Source organism: Octopus bimaculoides, chromosome 2 (assembly GCF_046866305.1).
Source record: "Octopus bimaculoides isolate indiv1 chromosome 2, ASM4686630v1, whole genome shotgun sequence".
Taxonomy (NCBI): domain Eukaryota; kingdom Metazoa; phylum Mollusca; class Cephalopoda; order Octopoda; family Octopodidae; genus Octopus; species Octopus bimaculoides.
Window position 1 is genome coordinate 53236371 of NC_142929.1, and position 17428 is coordinate 53253798.

Sequence of the window (17428 nt, forward strand, 5' to 3'; positions counted from 1 at the left end):
AATGTCTGTACATCTAGAAACTGACTATGTATAACAAAATTCCATCAATTTTAAATTGCATATTTTAGTCCCTGAATGTTCGCTAGTAAAATAATTATTTCAATTTTTTGTCACAAGAGAAGCTTGGGATGAGTCGATTACATCGACCCCAGTGTTCAACTGGTACTTATTTTATCGACCACGAAAGGATGAAAAGCAAAGTCGACCTCGGCGAAATTTGAACTCAGAACGTAGCGACGGGCGAAATACCGTTAAGCATTTCGTCCGGCGCGCTAACGATTCTGCCACCTCACCGCCTTGTTTACTACTGGAATAATGATAATAAAAGTATGGTAATTTTTAATTATTTAGCAGTTTTTGTTCCTTTTGCGTGACACTGGTGGCGGCAATGATAGCGGTGGTGATGGTAGTGGTGGTGATGGTAGTAGTTGTGATGGTAGTGATACTGCTGCTGTATATGATACTCATGAATATAAGAATAGTTCCTCAAATTACTATAGCTAAAGAATATAGGAATTAAATTACAAAAACATAAGACATGACGGCTCTCGCCTACACATATATTATGCACTTTACTGTTTACGTCACTGTTCCATATTAGTTGTCACTTGAAAATTCTCAGCTATTACTGAAATGGGATTATCAAAAAGAAAGTTATTGAACTAAAACAACAATACTAACAAGTTGATCTGTACTATTTATTCTTATTTTGCTGATATTCAAAATTCTCTCTGAAGTGTAAAGTAGGTAATTGAAATACACACACACACACACACACACACACACACACACACACACACACACACACATACACATGTACATATATATACATGTATGTATGTGTGTGTGAGTGTGTATGTGTCACTATATGTTTGAAATTATTCACCTCTTAGTGAGCTCCATATATGTAATATACTTAATAACATTCATATTGCATTTATTGTAGCCGAGGGTAAATATTGAAAGTTGTTAGAAATAAGTGTTGTATACACAAAAGTCAACGAAAAGCAATCAAAGCAATTTCGAATTTGTGGCTGAAATGTTCCGATATTTTTTTTTTCAAAGATAAGAATTAAGAATCATACAACAGTTATAGCGGATTCTGTGTGTTGAGTATTTACTGATTAATTTGCAAACGTACAAATTTGAGTCACTTCCTCATAAGACTCCGTTCAGTATTATAAGCTCCCAAGGTAAGAATATCGCCCCGGCGATATTCTTAATTTGACACATTATTCATAATTTGTATTTCGTATTGTACATCCTCAAATTGTGTATTTCACCAAGCTGCATTCACAAAATAGGCATGATTAACTTTATATTCTTTTCTTTGGACATTGGAGCTTCAGATTTGCATGTTGCAGGTTTCTGCAGCTTAAATTTCACATCGCTCACCTGGTATTGTGTTATATTATGAATGGATCTTCTGCAAATCTGCAATACCTGAGCTGTTAACTCTGTACTGGATGACGTTAAGGTATCTTACATAATTTATGGTGATGTCAACGTCCTTGGTTTGCGAAAACTCGATATTAAAGCCAGTGGTCACAAGACTGGGGCAACGACGGTGTAAAAAACTGTCAGTCAACACTAAACTCTGTACACAAGGTAGGGGACTTTCGACACTGCATTGTGGTAGTTACTTTTTGTAATGTTTTATCGATTAAATGCGTTGATGTTTGAATATTTGATTCGGGCAGAGCTTTTAGTATCATAGTATGGCATCACCGTCCTTCTTCCGTCCATAGCAACTATTTTTGACCATTTCAACGCATTACCATTTGAATATTCTACTATATATACATTTGTTATAAGGGCTCAACAGTACTTAGGCACATCAACTCGTACGACATCAGAAATGGCTAGGCACGATGATATAGAGTCCATAGTGAGGTTAACAACAATGAATTATCATGTGTTGGTAGGAAACTGTAGATATTTAAGTACCAAATCCAATTTAAACTGTAGATCCGACTCAGCAGTTGATTCCAAGTGTGACGCAGATATAAAAAGAGAACACAGCTGGCAGAAACGTTAGCACGCCGGGCGAAATGCTTAGCGGTATTTAGTCTGCCGTTACGTTCTGAGTTCAAATTCCGCCGAGTTCGACTTTGCCTTTCATCCTTTCGGGATCGATAAATTAAGTACCAGTTACGCACTGGGATCGATGTAATCGACTTAATCCCTTTGTCTGTCCTTGTTTGTCCCCTCTATGTTTAACCCCTTGTGGGCAATAAAGAAATAACAAATGGTGTTTAAAATTTACGACAGACGTTTTGGTAGAATTTTATTGATGCATTCATTGATCACATCATAACATACAACACACCATATTCGGGTGAAATCTTAAACAGATGATATTTCATAGATTGAACATGACGAATCCAACGTTGTTGGATACTCCCCTCTCTCTCATTGTGTCTCTCGCTCTCACTCATTCTTCCTCTCTTTGTGTATATATATATATATATATATATATATATATATATATATATATATATATATATATATATATATATATATACATATATATAAACAAGGAGAGAGAGAGAGAGAGAGAGAGAGAAATTTATATTTCATTAGTTATTTAAAAACTAATACCAAGAAGCTTCCGAGAAATGTCTTCTCGAATAACTAATTAACTGAATTGAATAAAATATAAAAGTGAATTTAGTATTCCGTAGCTAACGTTTAAAATGATGCATAGATTATAACGAAGTTTAGCTTCTCGAGGACGCTACACTTTGTATCATTTGCGTGTCACGAAAAACATCTATGGATTCGTGGATAGATTTCTACCAATTACACTGGTAACAAATTAGCAAATTGAAATTTTGAAACCAAAAGTATCGAACTTGCCCTATTTTCACTCTTATACCGACAATTCTAAAAAACATTTGGTACAAGTACATATTGCTGTTTAGGTTTTCTATCAGTTAAAAATTATACGTTATTTCTTATATCTTATGTTACCTACGGATGAATTTCCAATGCATTTTGCTTAGTTACAACGAGCTATTTACACAGATTTTTCTTCATACACATAGCGAATATACATTTCATTCTCCCAATAGATACGTGTGGGTAGAGTAAGAAACTTTATTGGAAGAGTACGGTTGTAACTATTTCACCTCACTTAAGGAACTAATGTTTTGAAAATATACTTCAGGAATTTGAGGATTTGGGTCTATGTCATAAAAAAGAATCTTTAGAATGATGAGTTGTTCCAATGAACAAAGTGATTAGATATTACATTATTAGAGACGTGCTCAGCACCTCTTACTTTATACAGTGAAATCTTGCAGCTTCAAATCACTGCAGGGAGGTTTGGCAATTCATTAGTTAAATAAAAGGCGATAGTGCATGACTAACGATCAGTTCACGCACAAATGTTGCAAAGGAGCGTAAAATATTAATAAGTCATGTTCGAATGCGAAATATATGCTTGACATGGCAAATCTTGAAAAAAAGCAAATCACATCTAAGATATCAAATTGAGCATAATGCTGAATACTGTGAATATACAATAACTGAATCGTTATAAAGTAAAATCAGCAAATTGGAAAAAAATTATGAAAATCGTTTAATATCACGCCAGCATGGATGTATGTAATGTGTGTATAAATGGTGTGGTATGTATAAATATTTAAATATATACACACACATATATATAGATAGATGCAAATATACATACATACATATATATATATATATATATATATATATATGCACACACACACATATTTATATATATATATGAACAAATATGCACGTGCATGTGTGTGAGTCTGTGGAGTCATATATATACATACATACATATATATATATATATATATATATATATATATATATATATATATATATATATATATATTATATGTATGTATGTATGTATGTATGATGTATGTATGTATATATATGTATACGTGTGGTGCCTATTGTGCGTAGTTATGCATATTAAATGTATGAATATGACTCCCTATACATGAATATGATTAATTACGCTGTATTGGTACCTTAGTTATTAATGCCGGGTCAATAAACTTTAATAATCTTGTTTACAATTTAATGAATAAGTCTGCGATACTTTTTCGGCGGCTTAAAAGACCGACATAATAGATTCCGGATGTGTTATGAGAAATACAAAACAAATTGTTTCGAACCTGATTCTAAGCAACTGAGTACTTTGTTTCTAATTTAGAATTCTGAAGCATCGTTCCATGGACCACAAGATTTTGATGGGTTTCTGATTTTAGTCACCAACTAATGTGATTCTTATTTGAGAAAATCAGTCAAGATTTGGGTGAGATAAAAGCAAAAATTATAATGAAATAATCCAGTGAGTATTATTTTCACTACTTTGGAAATTCTACGTAAAAGTTTTGTACTTCAGTATTTGACTGACTGAAGCTAGTGATATATTGCAAATAACGGCTTTAGGCTGAGTTTCCTGAGATAAATAATTTCTTCTTCAGTTTAGTTTCCATTATTTTAATGCACACATAAAAACAAAGAAAAATGCGTAAAAGGATACATAGAGAATATAGATGTTTATATTGATTAATAAAGTAAAACTAAAATTTAATCATTTTTTTTATAGTTTTATTAGTTTCAGGTAAAGCCTATGGCCATCCTGAAGCACCACTATTAACGTTAACGATTTCATTTAAAAACTCATTTCCGGGCCTTGTCTCCAGAATGGCCCAATTGAAATAGTGAGTTGGACAGAGCTGCCCTTCTTTGATTTTCTTGCCGCAGTGTGGATTTATCATGTTTGGATAAAAATATGTCTAAATGTTCCTTAAATACATCTACATTTACTACTCGTAGATCTCTGAGGCTTTTCAGCAAGCTATTGAAAGTTTGTGGGCCTTTGAACTCTGGCTTTTACGCTGGATAGACTGGACGGGATTATTGGCACTATGCAGTGACATCCAATCCAGTGATTGGTACAGTAAAGCCTGCAAAGCTGGGTGCTATACCTTCAATGATTTTCCATATATTTTTCACTGCATATCTTTTGCATCGTCTGTCTGGGGAATAAGGCTTCAGCTCTTTTAGTATCTCAATAAAACTCAGTAGCTCAATTAAAAATCTATTTTAAAAGTTTTCAAGAACATTAAAAATTGAAAACCAAAATTAAGTAAATAAAAAAGCTTAGCGAATTGCAATTTCAGATTGTGAGCAACTGCTGTCAGGAAATATTTTTTTCTTTTCAAAATTGTGAATGTTGATCCAATTTCTTATTCGTTTCTTTATTGCAGTTTAGCTGTGTTCACCATATTCTTCGCAACAGAATTAAAACATTTTTTTATATAAATGTTATTCTCGTTATCTCTACTGTCTCTACGGTATATATCTACATTGTATGTGAATTTATGGATGAAAGAAAGCCACCTCCAAACAACCTGAGAAGGGCTCACATCAACATTTTTACACCTCCACCATTATCTCAAGTATGAAGCAACAGCATTTCATTCATGCACGCAGTTTCAAGTGAAACAGATATTGCAAGCGGAAACCATAATATATATATATATATATATATATATATATATATATATATATATATATATATATGTGGGGGGGGGGTTCAATGAACACAGAAAGAAGACAAGGTACAACGGATGTATTAGTTTAACGATTAAAATAAAAGGAAAGAGTTTTGACGTTTAGAACGTTAGTCATTGATCAGAAAACAAATGTTCTGCATTATTCATAGACTAATAGTCATTTCTCTTAATGGATGCATGCTTATTACTGCAAATATTTGCTACCGCTTTTTAATAACTTTACCGTTTTTTTCTAACTGTTCACATAAATACATAGATACATACATACATGAAATCCATTCCATAGATATCAAAGCCCGCAAAATCCTGGGAACTGAAAGTGGTAGAGGCCTGAGATCAGTGCAGACTGCCTTCGAATGCCGTATGGTATCACTCAGGCAGCACCTGCTAAATAACAGCAGCAAAAATACATATATAAATGCAGTGCCGAAAAGTGAAGTGAGCAACAATGCACGAGTTGGTAGTGAGCTCCTCAAGACGTACTCTTCCACTCACAGACTGCGTTTGCAATTTACGAATTAGCCGGTCGATTTCTCTTTCTGAAAATTCCAGTTTATCCAGATTTTTATAACAAGACAAAACAATGTGCATAATAACACTTACAATCTCAAACAACTGACAAGTAAAACTGTGGTACTGAGAAGAATATTGCTGTAGACCATGTTTTATACTAAGACAAAACAATGTACATGATAACACTTCCGACCTTATATCAAGACAAAAACTGTACATGATAACACTTCTCATCATTATTATTGTTATTGTTGTTGTTGTTGTTGTTGTTGTTATTATTATTATTATTATTGTTCAGTAGTTTTATTTTTATAACGTGCTTTCACTTCACTACCGTGCGCAGCTCTGTGCGCCTTGGGTATGTGCTGTGGTTTGCTGTGGTGCTCTTATGTTTACTGTATTGAAAGTGTTTTGCGTAGAATGTGTGCAGTACCCAGTAGTGCAATTTTCTGTATGTTATATATATTTGTAAGTCCTGGTGTTTTTGTTATGTATTTGTCTGAATATTTTTTTATTATACCTAAGGCACCTACTATGATAGGAATTGTTTCTGTTTTTAGATTCCACATTCGAGTTATCTCTATTTCCAGGTCTTTGTATTTTATTATTATTATTATTATTATTATTATTATTATTATATGCAATTAAATATTATTACAGTACTTGTACATATAGGAGTTGGAAAGATATTTCTTCTTTAGCTAAAATAACTCGACTACTGTTATTGAAGCTTCCAATCACAATAATTACCGAGCAAACTGATTAATATTTAGCCCAAAAAAGTTTTGTGTTGGAAGAATATCCTTAAATATCCTGGAAATCTATTTAATGCCCAACAATTATTCTGATCAAGATAAAAATGAATTTTACGAATGGAATCATTATATTCATAAAACTATAGATAATTGATAAGGACAATTAATTGTAATTGAATACTAGTCAGTACTAATTTACTTTCTAACTCTAGTCGAAATTTTGTTTCTTTTTTTCATAATAAGGTCTTGATATTTTGTATAGTTTTTTCCTGTATTCACATATTTATGCATGCTTTCGTGCACACTAGCCCTGTTTTCTGTGATTCTAATTCTTGGTAAAAAGCCTATGAAGAAAACAGGAATCTGAATATCTTAACAATCGTCAATAATGAAACAGTATCTTTACATCTATATTAATGCAGGTAATAAAAATATCTAATGAAGAAAAAATGGATCATTTGTAAATTATTTCTGAAATTAATAAATGAAACATTTTATTGTACTTTGATTAAACGAACAATTTTCTGCAAGCAGTAATGAAAATATATGAAATCAATAATGTGAACATATATAAATGTTAAACATCAAATGAAATAACGTGAGGAAATAGCTAAAATTTGCTTAAACTTGTACGTCTGCAAAATAATCAACCCACAGAATCAGCTATAACAGTTGTACGATTTTTAATACTTATTTTTTTAAAAATCAATAATATCTCGACCATAGCTTCGAAATTGCTTTGATTGTTTTTCATTGACTTTTCTTCATATAATTATTTCTAAGCTTTTAATATTTTCCCTCGGCTACAACAAATGCAATATAAATGCTATTAAGAGTAATTTTGCATATATGGAGCTTTGTAAGAGTGAAATAATTTCATATATATACATATCAATATTTTAGCCTTTCTCGTTCCCATGTCTCTGTTGAAATACACTGATTTTAGTTCAACTAATTTTGAAAATAATGAAGAATTTGTTAAAATAATTTTTTCATTAATAAACTGGCATGTGGAATATAAATTAACATGGAATTTGAGGGAAGATATCCTTTCTACTATAGGTACAAGACCTGAAAATGTGGGGCAGGAGCTAGTCGAATATCTCGGCCCCAGTGTTCAACTGGTAGACCTCGGAATGATGAAAAGGAAAGTCGACATCGGCAGAATTTGAACTCAGAACGTAAAGATAGATGAAATGCCTCTACGCATTTTATCCGGTATGCTAAAGATTCTGCAGCTCGCTGACTTATTTTGAAGAAAGATGTAGATTTATATTAGTTTAACAAAATAAGAAGTTTATGTCATATAATTAGGTAGGGGTGGTCTCAAGTGTGTTGATATCAAAAGGCTAAAACCTATTTTAAGAATACTAAAATATGTAGCAATGAGATGCCCAGATTTGACCGCTTTTTTGGCTTATTGCTGTTTATAGGTGACTGCAAATAGTCTTTCAACAGTAAAGTCTGCACCTTTTATCATAAGAAATTTTTAAAAAAGCTTTCAAATATGAAAAAGAAAGCCTTTGATATTTAGGTTTAGGCATCTGCCTTGTAACTTGAATATGGACTGCAATATTTCTGAAAGGAATGTAAATCCAGGCTTAAAACAATATTAGCTCATAACCATCTGAAATATTATTTCACTTATTTGTACTCATCTGTTTGTATAAGATATGAATATCACTATGGAATTATTCTGCACTGTGTATATGTGTGTGAGGTGTGTGTGTGCGTGTATCTGTGTCAATAATTTTGATGACAAAAAAAAAAAGCTGTGTTTCAGTGCCTTCCGAAGCATTAAGTATTAATAATGGCAAACTTAGTGTTGAAAAGATTTTGAAAAATTGTAATGTGAATTCTTTTCAGAAATAAAATTCTTCGAATATACGAATTCCATTAATGTTTTTCTTATAGGTATAAAACATTACTTGCTGTAAAATAAATAAACATTTTATAAGTTGTATAAGCATTATACTACTGCAGAAAATACACCGGAAATGCAAAATATAGTCCTAGAGCGCACAATGTTCCTGAAGGTCGGCAATGGTCTTCCTCGGTCACGAGTGGAAGGCCATCATCATCATCATCATCATCATATATATATATATATATATATATACACACACACACACATACACACACCACCACTTGACGACCGGTGTTGGTGTGTTTACGTTCGCGCAACTTAACGGTTCGATAGAAAATACCGATAGAATAATTACCAGGCTTTAAAAAATTAGTGCTAGGGTCGCTTCGTTCGACGAAAATTCTTCAAGGTGGTGCCCCAGTATGGCCGCAGTCTATCGACTGAAACAAGTACAAGATAAAAGATAACAGATTTATAACAAAATCGTGAGATTCGCCATTTTCTACTTGTTCTCTCCCATATAAAAAAATTTCGTATGTAGAATAATCATGTCAATTGGACAGAAGTGTAAAGCTTTTTTCTGCAAAATATGACATGTTAGTATAGTTATCATTTTTTCTATGGCCTAGTCGGAGAAGAAAATGGGATCCCGCATTATTTTCCGATCCTTTCCTCTTGGCTGCTTTGACTGATTGAACACTTGTAGACCGATGGCTTTAATAAATGTGAGTGGAAAGATATGATCAAATGAAAACAGTTGGGTGGAAGGTAAAGTATTTAGGCATCTGTATAGCGATAGCAGGAGAGAAGAGGTGTAGGATGAACAGTAATATACTTCACAGGATCTGAGGTTATTATAATCATGATAGAAAATGTATAATAGTGAACATCGCGTATGTTGTAATATCGCGTGGTTGTAATACGTTGGCAAGCGACTGTTTATTGAGCAGTGAAAAGAGCTTCCTTAGAAGTGCTAACATCTTAATATAATAACAAAGGCAGGAAAAAGTCGGACTAAATGTCATACAGTATTTAATTTCATTAATCAGCAAGTTGGCAGAATCTTTGCCGTACCGGTCAAAATGCTTAGCATCATTCCGTCCGTCTTTGCATTCTGGTTCTAAACTCTGTTGAGGTCGACTTTGTCTTTCGAGGTCGATAAAGTAAGTACCAGTTGAACACTGAGGTCGATGTAATCGACTTAATCCCACTTCCTGAAATTGCTGGACTTAGGCCAAGATTTAAAACCAATATTTAGCTTCATTAAGGCAAAAAGCTAGGAGAATCTTTGCCGTGCCCGGAAAAGTACTTAGCATCATTTCATCCGCCTGTACGTTCAGAGTTCCAATTCTGCCGAGGTCGACTTTGTCTTTCATCCTTTCGGGGGTCGATAAAATAAGTATCAGCTAATCACTGGGTTCGACTTACGCTCTCCTCCAAATCGTTACCCTTCTGCCAAAATGTGAAACCAATATTTAGTTTCCTTTCTTTACGTTGAAATCGAATCCCTCCGGGGTAAATATTATCCTTCTCGGCAATGTAATTACATTTATTAAATCGAAAATACATGCTAGTGGAAAAGAGTATTTTCCTAGTTTAAAGAAGTCTTGTGCTATATGTCTTTTTGGTGATTACCGTAGAATTTTGTAAACTAGATATAAATTAGGAAAAATAAGAAATAAACAGAAACATTGCACTGTATGAAGTCTAGATAAATGGCAATTTATCATTGTAAATATTTCAGTACGTAAATTTGACCAAAATGGAGTAGTCTTGCTCATTATAGTTTAATTCAAAGTGAAATAAGGAAATCAGACTACTATGTTAATAGTAGTGCAATATCTTTAACTTTATTTCAAATGAATTTAGTGATCGAAGATGAGTAATGTCGTACATGCTCACAAAACCATAACAAATCAAAAGGACAAACAAAATATGTATTCTTTTATTTGTTTCAGTCATCTGACCGCGGCCATGCTAGAGCACCGCCTTTAGTCGAAGAAATCGATCCCAGGACTTATTCGTTGTAAGCCTAGTACTTATTCTATCGGTATCTTTTGCCGAACCGCTAATGCTACGAGGACGTAAACACGCCAACATCCGTTGTCAAGTGATGGTGGTGGGGATAAACTCAGACACACACACACACACACACGACGGGCTTCTATCAGTTTCCGTCTACCAAATCCACTCACAAGGCTCTGGTTGGCCCGACGCTATAGTAGGAGACACTCTCTCAAGGTGCTACGCAGTGGGACTGAACCCGGAACCATGTGGCTGGGAAATAAGCTTCCTTACCACACAGCCACGCCTGCGCCTGTGTATATATGTATGTATGTATTATGTATGTATGTACGTATGTACGCATGTATGTATGCATGGACGATGTATGCATGGACGAATGTGTGGGTTCTTACATTCTTGTAATCCTGTTACAGCTAGACTTCCTAATAGTTAAATACGGCGTGGGCCAAAAGTCACGCACAAAATAAGTTCAGTGCGCACCGGTATTGTCAAACACATGCTTCAATTTTTTTATAGTTGAATAAAATAAAAAAGAGTAATGAGGAATGTACACGTACTTGAACATGACCAACACAATGGGTAGTAATGCAGGTAGAAATTTTAAAAAATAGCAAGAAACGGTAAGGGTAAAACAGGACTGTGAACGTTTCATAGCAATGCAATACTTATCACATAAGTTGTAACATGCACAAAACCGGCTTAGCAAATCTTCACGTACTATTATCGTTAGTGGCTGTGAGGTAAGTAGCTTACTTACGAACCACATGCTTCTGAGTTCAGTCCCACTGTGTGGCACCTTAGGCAAGTGTCTTCTACTATAGCCTCGGGCCGACCAAAGCCTTGTGATTGGATTTGGTAGACGGAAACTGAAAGAATCCCGTCGTATATATGTATATATATATATATGTGTATGTATATGTGTGTCTGTGTTTGTCCTCCCAGCATCGCTTGACAACCGATGGTGATGTGTTTACGTCCCCCGTAACTTAGCGGTTCGGTAAAAGAGACCGATAGAATAAGTACTAGGCCTACAAAGAATAAGTCCTGGGTTCGATTTGCTCGACTAAAGGCTGTGCTCCAGCATGGCCGCAGTAAAATGACTGAAACAAGTAAAAGAGTATATATATATATATATATATATATATGTTTGACAATTAAAAGTTCGAGGGCCGTTTCTGGGGCCCCAGTTGTCCAGACAAATAAATACTCAAACCTTATATATTTTACATTTTCTCTGAACTCTTAACGTTCTATTTAATTCTATGGTATCGTTTTATTCAGTAAGTCGGACTATATATATATATTCGGTTTAATTCTAAGGCAGTGAACTGGCAGGAGCGTTGGCACACCGGATGAAATACTTACCAGTATTTTGTCTGCCTCCTCCCCCCAAATTTCGGGCCTTGTGCCTAAAGTAGAAAAAGTCCATATATTTTACTATGTCCAGATATTTTTAATATGTTTGACGTATTAAATATATCTTAAAAAATTTATGCATATGGCTGAATGCATGTATGTGTATTGCTTTTCCTAATTTGATTCTCATTTCTATATTCATCTAACGCCCCAAGTTCGAATCTCTTGAGCACTTCAAAGTGCACTCTATACATTGGGGAAAAGATTTTTTTCTCTCTTAAATATAATAATAATAATAATAATAATAATAATAATATATATACAGACACACACATACACTCGGCGACTTTGGCATAATCCCCAAGGCGACTTGACAAGAAGGTATACGTATCAAACACAAAAACAAAGTAAAAAAATATACCGATACCTAGAGATGATCTGCTTTACAGAAGCACTGATCCTCGTTGCAAATGTTATACCATTCGTGACTACCAAGGATCTTGAAATGTATGAACTATCAGCTCCTTTACAAAGTGCAGTTGCATGACTATGAGGAGATCCTTCAGGCAACTAAGTATGACATTCAACAGCTGAAACAGTATGATCCCCCAAAATATTAATTTTATTTCCAGATGAAAAACAAAACGCAGCTTATATAAGGATCAAACAACTGGTGACATATGACTCCGGGGAAATAGTTTTTCTTGATGTTTTGCTGTGGCTGATAAAACTTTTTCGTTGAACTAATTTTGACAAGAAAGTTCTTTCTAGCAAGTCGAATACTATTGCAGTAGCCTTATCTGGAATTGCTATAAATTTATTTACGCTCACTCCTTACAAGATCTCCTATGTAATACAAATACGATGACTAAAAATACAATCTTGCATTTAAGGATTTCAGTCGACATTTGCCAGTCATTTGAAACTTGCATCAAGGAAAGTATATTTGGAACTGAGAGGTAAAATTTAATCTTTCTACCAACATGAGAGTTGCACAATGTTTAGGGGTAACACTGTTAAAATACAAGAAATTATTGATCAATCATCAACATTTGTCAAATTAGGTTAATGAAATAAGTCTCCAAACAGAAATATAGAAACCATGAGTGGTTACATAAACGGGCAATTCTAGATCCAAGAAAATGATATAAAACAGAACATAAACGCTACTACCATTCAATACGTACCAGCTTCCAAGAATATGTTTAAAATGTAAAATTGGCATAGCCAGTAACGTAACACCGCTATATTTAGTGGTGATTTAGGCAATATTTTCGTGGATGATTAAGGGGTTAGATGAGTGCTGATGAAGGGGCAAAAACTCTCGAAATATGGTATATAAGCCCGTTACTCTTCTTTTCATTTTCGATCTCATAGTTTATTTACACCCAACGTCTCGGATACGAAACGTCGTAACAAAATCAGTGCTGGCTATAATTTCCATTAAATATCTGAGAGATAACCTTAACAAGACCATGGATAACAGTTCAATGTTAATGGTATAAGTTGGTTCAACGATGCTGCCAACTAACCTAAAATATTTTTCAGCACTCTTCACTCTAGCTCTGTTCCTCCACAAGATCTGCACCAAAATTCGAAAACATTAAAATTCTGTAACGACGCAAGACTAGCTGTCAAGACGTTTATACTGCAGGGATCAAAGCAAACATTTCCGACTGGTTGTCCGAAGTTATTTTCATTTCACACATTCCCCTTTCATCCCATTAGACATGCTATTTCAGTTCCAGAGTATATGACTATATATGCATGCATATATATAGCAAAAGTGACATGATAGATAGGCAAGTAGATAGATAAATAGAAAGAAAGGAATAAGGAAGGAAGACAGGAAGGAAGACAGGAAGGAAAGTAACAGAGAAATTGTGTACGTATGCAAGTGTATATGTACATAACTAGATGAGTTTACAAAGCATGTAGATTTTTGAAAATGCAACAACCTTTTCAATTAATTATTTTCTGCTTCTGTTACATGATTCAGTGAGAGTATATAATTATATAATCTAACGCAATAACATTTTCGAAGAATATGTATGTCTTCCCTTTATCTTCATTGCAGAAATCCCAAAAGCAGCGGTGCGAATGAATAGTAAACCATACAATTCCCAGATTTCACAGATGCAAAAGCACTCGCTCACATGCAGACATGCACACACACACACATATACACTCACGTATACACACACATACACTCCCAACGCACAAACACGTACGCAGACAATCGAACAACCGCGACATAAAGAAAGACACACAAAGAAAAGCACATACAATTGTGTGTGTGTATATATATATATGTGTGTGTGTGTGTGTGTATGTGTATATATATATATATATATATATATATATATATATATATATATAGCAAATATATAATACGGTTACAAAAACACGCACACATACATGCAACACACACACATATATATATATATATATACATACATATACATATATCCATCCATAGAAGCATATATATATATATATCTAAAACAGAATACTGATATATTTGTATTTGTGCACACACACACACATACCTATTTGTGATCATAAACACACGCGCGCCCCAGTGGGTGTGTATTAAGTTGTGTATAATTATGCATTACATTTCATCAAAAATGTATTTATACAGCAGTGATTTATCAAGGTGTGCTATAAACAAGGATTAGTGTGGTAAGATTTAATATACAATGTGGAGTAACTGAATCGAAAATACACTATTTAATTGAAATTTTACACGCGTATACATGAGTGTATGTATGGTTGTGTACATATATATTTGCGGCATCAGTGTCAACTGAAATTCCATATATCGCTTACAGTAAGATTTGGCTGTATGCAACTACTGCAACTGAAGAGACGGCGAACGTCGAAATTAAGTTATCTAGCTGTTCTAGTGCCCATAGCCGACGATTCTTGTCGGTCAGCGATTTAAATGTGTATTCTTTTATGCACCAAGCGTCCATATAAGAGGTCCTCGCAAGGTAAATTATGGAGTATTCAGCGTCCAAACAAAACATCCACGACAAGTTGGATATAAAGATTACCTTTTGGCATTAATATTTCTTCTGTCGCTGAGGATTATATATATATATTTGTGTGCATGTGTGTGTAGGAGGGTGTTTCCGTGCGTGTGTGTGTGTTTTTGTGCGTTTGTGAGTGTGTGCATATATAGGCGTATACATACATGTGTATATATGGGGATGTGTGGTAACAAGTTTGCTTCGCAACCACTAGGCTCCGGATTCAGTCCCTCAGCGTGGCACCTTGGGCAAGGTTCTTCTGCTAAAGCTCTGGTCTCCCTTTCTTTCTTTCTTTCTTTCTTTCTTTCTTTCTTTCTTTCTTTCTTTCTTTCTTTCTTTCTCTGTCTCTGCCTCTATCTACCTGTGTATGCATACATACATACATACATACATACATACATTCACGGTGGTGCACCAGCATGACCGCAGCCACTTGGCTGAAACACATAAATAAATAAATAAAAAATACATAATAGATGCATACACACATATATGTGTGTGTGTATTTATATATATATGTATGTATGTATTTACGTGTATCTATGTCTATGGGAAAATAGTTTCGGTTTACGAACAATTCGGGTGATGAACGGCCTTCAGGCTCTTTTTATAACCGAAAGAACTGTTTTTAATCTAAAATCTCCACCGACCAATTGAATTCTAGATTAGAGATTTTTATAAAGTGCAAGCATTTACACAAGTTTCTATTATCGAACTTAAAACATCACCCTCTCCGCATTAGGAATAATCTTAGTGACTATAACATTTCCATGTGAAATGAACAACACCAACTATTGTTATATGTCATTTTAAAGGACCAAAAGGGCCACAACTTTTCTCCATCTACCAGTCTCTCCTTCCTTTCGCTTCCTTTTTCATTTACTTTCTTCTCTTCTTCGTATTTTTATTTTCTTTGAGAGAGAAGATACGATATATTTTGAACCTGAAAGATTGCTGCGCTGTACACTGCACGCTATACAAGAACGTCTGATTAATGTACTATTGGAGCATGAAACTTATTATAACTCACATTTACGATTTACATTCTGTGCTTATTAAATGATATTTATATCTCGCTGGATGGTAGTTTTTCAGTTAAGCCCGCCAATAACAGAACAGTACACTACATATATGTGTGTGCGTGTGCGTGCTTGAGTGTGTGCGGGAAAAAGGAGTGGAGAAAGAGAAAATGTCTGGATATAAAAACGTATGTGTGTATGAACATCAATTATTGGTGAGAGAAGGACGGAAAAAGTAAAAATGGTTCTGCGAAAGAATAAGACAGTAGTAGGGACCGATCAATAAGATACAATTATCAAATTTTCACGAGGAAGAAGATTCAAGCTGTGGGCAATCCGTAAAAAAAAATACATGTATTCTCACACTTTATGAGCACTGGAAAAAACTTCTGCATCACTGCATTGTAAAAAGTTATATATGTACATATAATAATAATAATAATAATAATAATAATAATAATAATAATAATAATAATAATAATAATATGACAACAAAAGAATGAATGAGACCTCGATATTATGTAAATAAAGGAATTTATCTATAAATATAATATGTGACAATTAGTTGGTTGTCATAATAAAACTCAGAGTTTCTGATGCCGGGGCTGAAGCCTGCTCCGGCATCTCATCAGTTATTAAGACAAACAAAAAGCTATGAAAAAAACAAACGTTGAATAAAGGGAAATTACTCCAATAGGCTTGGGGAAAGTAAAAGTGTGGTCTTTGCGATATGGATAGATGGCTCATCTGGAAAAGTTCTTTAGACCCCGCTACATGTCTAAATTCAAGAACTGAACATTTTGGTCATGTCCACATATGGCAAAACATTGGTTACGTTTTTGGACTCCCCTCCACCAAGATCACAGATAGAACCTGCTTTTTATATTATGTCCACGTACAAGCCTTTCATATGTCTTAACATTTGTTATATATTTCTTATATATATTTTATTGCTTTATATATTATTTCTGTATATTATTTTTCACCCTTTACAATTGTGTAACTATATACGCGTGTAGTATATATCAAATGTGTATGTGCGTGCATTGTACATGTGTACAAATGGTTGTATATATACGAGTGTAAAACTCTACCTGTTGTACTTGTCTCCTTCTTTCATACATGTATGTATATACGTTTATATATCTGTAGGTGTAGATGTGTTTGACAGACAGGAGGGTGTATTTGTGTATATACATATAGAACACATATGTATATTCAAGTTTTGCGGCGAATGTGAATGTTTTACGGTTTATGTTTTTGCGTATGTTGTTTTATTTGTATA

At 34.1% G+C, this 17428-nt stretch overlaps 1 pseudogene; it reads left to right on the forward strand.

Moving 5' to 3' along the window:
• Window positions 1-17428, forward strand: part of LOC149137062 (uncharacterized) — a 49874-nt pseudogene that overhangs the window by 2775 nt on the left and 29671 nt on the right.